We start from the raw sequence: 5,551 nt of genomic DNA on the forward strand, positions 1-5,551 counted from the left end.
CTAGAAAGATGAAATATATTGTGCCTCTAGTGGAAGCCGAAATCAATGGGCAAAGAGTATCAAAGTCATATGTGGATGGAGGTGCAGATATTTGTGTTATGATGGAAAAGTTGATGCATCGTTTGGGATTAGAGGTAAATGAAACTACTGAATTTGGGGCCAAAATGGCTAACAATATAGTAGTAAATTGTTTGGGAGTTATAAAGAAAGTCAAGGTAAAGGTGTGGGGAGTGCAATTGGAGCTTGACATGTATGTGATGCCAGTGAAGGGGGAAGGATATCCACTCATTCTCGGGCGACCATGGCTAATGGGAATGAAAGCTGGACAAGATTGGGAGACAGAGGCTTTAGAGCTAAGGCGACAAAAGGGGCTGCAAAAAAAATGGAAGAGCACTATCTACAACATGAAGGAGGGCCGATACGAGAATCTTGTGTTAGAGACCACCGCTGATGAATGGAGTTCCAGCGAGGATTGGTCATCTATGACAGAGGGGGAGTCTTCTAATGAGGAGGAAGAAAGCTCTCTAGAAGTGATGGGGATTACATTAAAAGGATCTTCTAGTATTGAAATTCTGCATTAGCTTCCAAAGTTTGAGAAGGAGGGGTTAGAAAAAATGTTGGCTAAGGATCTATCAGTTGAGGAGAAGGCAGCGTACATGGAAGTGGTGATAAAACACTCTACACTGTTTATTTCTAATTATGAACACATCACATGTGTTGGGAATAGTGCAACAAAACGCTCAACTCATTGAGGTGCAGCGACTTTTGAAGGCAGGTTTCATCTATCCAATAGGGGACTCAGAGTGGATTTCACCTGTAGTGGGGATACCCAAGAAGAATGGAAAATGGAGGATTTGTGTGGATTACAAGCCACTAATTTCCCACTTCTCAAAGGGTCCATAGACCTTGATTGGGGTTTGGGGTTCTACTATGAGCCGTCATGGTCCTGATTTTCGACATTCTTCACATGTTTGACACCAATATTTGACATCTCGATGTAGACTGGGCCAAGTAAAGCCGGCTTGTAGAACCTTTCTACTTGTGATATCATGTGCAAAGTGGCCTCCACACACATCATCATGGCAAGCTTTTAAGATTTCTTCAATTTCCCATTTTGAAGGTACTTTCCTAAGCACACCATCCTTACCAAGACAATACAAACTATCATTTACCATGCGATACCTTGTAGCCTTCCGAGCTAGCCATTGTCTTTCTCCCTCAATCAGGTGTTTGGGAGCTTCTCCTTGCTCTAAGAGGTGTAGAATATCTTCTAAGTCTTCCTTGCCTTGCTAAAGTGGGGGTTTGATAGCCACTGCTCCTACCGTTGACTCATTCAGCCTTGATGATGCTAGAGGGTCGGCATCCTTATTCTAGTCTCTTGGCACATGATGTACTTGTGCCTCTCTAAATCTTCTCATAAGAGATTTGGCCTCTCTCATTTTACTAGAGAGGTTTGTATTTTTTCATGCCCATGTACCTTGCATCTGCCTTACCAATAGCATGGAGTTTCCAAAAGCATTCAACCTCTCGATTGAATTACTAAGACACCAACAAAGACCACGAATTAAAGCTTGATATTCTACCTCATTGTTAGAGTGGACACCTTCCAAGATGATTTATTCACCATAAATTTTCTCTCCTAAAGGAGAGAAAACAACAATGCCTGTGGCTGCCTTATCCTTAGTTCTCTTGTATGCACCATCAAAGTAGAGGCTATAAGCATCTACAAGAGTCTTTATGAATGGGAGTGGTGGATGGTCCTTTCTTTTCACCCTGAGATTTTTCTCATAGCACATGTTTGTCAAAATATCAGCCAGACATGCTCGACTTGTTTTTTCAACCTGCACTGTATAATCAAACTCTTGAAGTCAGCCACCACTTTGCTATTTTGTCAGAGATTTCCATATGTTGTAGTACATAGGGAAACATATCCTCCACAGTGATGATCACAAACCTCTTTGGAAGCAAATATGGCCAAATTTTGGTTACTGCAAACATGAGGGCCAATACTAGTCGTTCCATGGATGTGTAAGCCTTCTTTGAGGCTTTCATGAGGCGGCAGGAAAAATATACATGCCTCATGAAGGATGTTTTTGGATCTTTTTGTAGGAGAGCAGCACTAATGGCCTCTCTTCTTACACCTTGCACAAGATTCACTCTCAAACCCTCTAGTTGATTAGTAAGATTGTTTATTTGTTGGATCATGTCTTCTTGACCTCTAACAAGGCCTGGTGCATTAGATACATTTGGGGGAACTTGAGAGGCCTCCATAGTTGTGATGTTGTTTCCCAAAACTACTTGGCTAGCTTGGGCTTGGTAGAGAATCTTTCAATTCTTTTCCCTAGTGATTCTCAAAGCATCTTCAAAAATGTTTGGAAATTTCACATTTACCTTCTCCCTGAGCAAGGGGTACAAGCCTAAAATAAATCGATCCTTTTGAAGGCAGTTTGGAGCTCTCTCACCAGGATTCAGTGAGTTTAACCACTCCCCCCTTCCTCATAAGTTGCATAACCATAAGGATCACTTTGATGGAGGGCCAAAAGCCATTGCCATAACTCTGTAGCTGAGTTAGTTTATTGAAATCTCTGCAAGAAAGCTGCCTTCAATCCCTCCCATTCAACTCTTTGGGCCGGATTTAGAGTTTGGAACCACATTCTAGCTTCTTCCTTGAGCACCAAAGAAAAAGCTCTCAACTTTAATGCTTCATCATCCCTCCCAAAGACAAGGAAGGCCATCTCAAGGTTGTCCAAAAAATCCACTGCATTTTTCCCATTGCGCCCAAAGAAGCTTAGAAATGCCATGTTGCCTTAGTAGAGTACAAAGATAAACACGTCTAGACTTAAGTTGTACTTTATGAGGGGAAGGATGAATGGGTTCATAGATGCATTTATTTCAGCAAGACGTTTAGGCCCCAATATGCTTCTAATAATGCCTTAGAATCTAAGCTTTGTGCTGGCTACAATATACACAGTTTGCATAGCAAGAGGTTGGATTGGTCCATACAACTCACAATGATCCATGAGAAACTATTATAGTAAAATAAAGACATGTACATTGAATGATGCATTGTAATCTAGCATTGGGAAGATTATAGGTTCTGGTGATACAAGAATCTCCCTTAGTCTTTCAGCCCCAAAGTACATGACAAGACGCTGTTGGAAGAAAATCTTCCTACAGATGCATACATTAACTTGGATGTTTTGTACAGAGTGAAAGGTGTACAAATTCGGGCCATTATTAGGATGCTATGCAAGAGGGAGAGGAGCTTGTGAGGGAGAAGAGAGGAAAACTGAGAGAGAGAGAGAGAGAGAGAGAGAGAGAGAGAGAGAGAGAGAGAGAGAGAGAGAGAACTACAAAAAAAAGATTAATCAATAAAACTTAAGAGGACACAAGAGATTGAGAACCCCTCAAGACATAACCAATATACATAATATGGACACCAATAGCATGGGCTTATTACACTGTAGAGCATGTATAAGCTATAGTAAGGGAATGAACTGCATAAGCTCATGAGAGAGAATGGGGAAGGCTCAATAGGGCTGAAAAAGGCCTCTTGGCTCTCTCTTTTTTTGCAAATTACAAAGGAGAATGCCTCTTTATATAGGCCTTGAGGGTGTTTAGGGAGGAGGTTAAGATAGAATAGGAATTAACACCACCAAAGCTGCATTAAGGTGATTCCATCAATGTGAAAGCTCCATCTAGATGTTTTGTTGACCAATTTTGTACTTAATCAAGTTCCATCATAGGTGAGTTGTCTCCATTCTCCCCCCATAGCTTGAGTCCAAGAGCTCTCTTATAAAAAAATATAGAGAATCTTCATAAAATAAGATCATATCTAGCAATAATGGAGAGAAATTAGTGAGAATTCATACATTACTACTACAATTAAGGATGTTTTGAGGGTGATTTAGGAGAGGAATTCTAATGGTTTATTAGCTTGAGAGAGAGGATCAGAGAGGGGAAAGGGTTGGAAGTCTAATTAATGATCTTTTATGGAAGTGTTAAGTGTGGGGAAGAAAGTGTGGGTGTATAGAAAATTAGGAGGTGGTCTCCACCGCAGTTGGAAAAAGTTGGTGTCCACCATTTTGGCCATATCTCCTGACTCATAGCTCTAAAAATTTATAAAAAGTTACCAGCCAAAACTTCAGCTCACGCGCTATAACTTTTATGTTGAAAAGTTTTTTTTGGATCGGAGTGGAAGTATTTTTTAAAAATCTTACAAAATCATGTGCTTGATTTTTCTTCCACTAATGCTTCCAAGAAGGATCCCATTTGTTTAAATTATCATAAGGCTCCAAAGCCATGACATTATGAGCCTCACATGCCCTTTGGATAGCTCCAAATCAATTTCATATCTTTTCTTTTCACATTACACATTTTCCCTTCACCTTCCTCCATTGATCTTTACTCTTCACCCCCCCTTGATAAACCGGTCCATGAAATATTTCCATCTAGTGATTTCTTGGATTTCCCAAGAGGTTGTTCCCACCCTCTTCTTTATTTCAAACCTCCAAATGTACAAAAAATCAACAAAGTGTTAGACAAATATTTTTTTGTGATTTTCTCATATCAACATTAAGCCTACTGGTGGGAAGCTTTGGAAATTTGAATATGGCATAGTAGATCAATAGCTGGACTAAAGCTCGAGAAGAAGAACACTTAATGGGGTTGGAACTCGGAAGTTTTTTGGAGGCTTGTGGGAGTAAACCTGCTATTGAAGTTCCTCATCACCTAAAGGCTAAAGGCTAAGACCTTGGAGTTTGGAAGTTAGAATGATTGTACAGGCAGGAATATTTGAGGATTGTGGTGAGTCATGACCGTGTTTAAGCCTTAAAGGGGAGACTCAGGAGGGAGCCTGGTGGGACGGCTGCCCGACGCACGCAGCCCCATTGCCCACTGGTGACTACCACTGCGCACTAGCATAGTGCCAAGTTGTTGCTGCCCGTGGACCACCCATTGTCCAGACTCCACACCAATGCGCTGCTCCGCGAGGTGGCACTCGATGCCTTAATCAGTCACGACTTGCCTCCCTCTCTTGAGTCCTGCTTGCTCTACAACCACAACAAGCTAATTGGAACTTGGAAGACTGCCCTGCCACCACTGGCGGATTGGTTACATGCTATAGCCTACCAAGCTAGTAGCTACCCAGATCAGTAGTGGCTTGAACGCTCGCCGCTCAGGCTCAACATATTTAAAATACATGTTAACCAATGCTACCTCAATTCTCATACCTGGAAAATTTCAATGGCCCTTGAAGACTCGATAAACGGGTCATGAGTTATAGCTCACGACAACAAGAGCTTGAAGGCACAAGCTTGGAGCGTGGAGCGCGAAGGCACCGGAGGCACGCCGCATAAGTCACGACTCACAATGCAATCTATAGGTAGTAGGTATAACTCACGAGTTGTTCTCAATCTTTCAATGTCAAAAGATAGGCATAGGAATCCACTATAAGCAAGGGAGTATGAGGGAAGATGGGTGTGAATAGCCTTAGGGGCATGGGAAACCCTAACCCTAGCTTGGTAGAGACTATATAAACAGCCTACGGGTC

The sequence above is a fragment of the Lygodium microphyllum genome, chromosome 8, assembly GCF_053477565.2.
Source record: "Lygodium microphyllum isolate KBCC chromosome 8, Lygodium_microphyllum_v1.1.10, whole genome shotgun sequence".
NCBI lineage: Eukaryota > Viridiplantae > Streptophyta > Polypodiopsida > Schizaeales > Lygodiaceae > Lygodium > Lygodium microphyllum.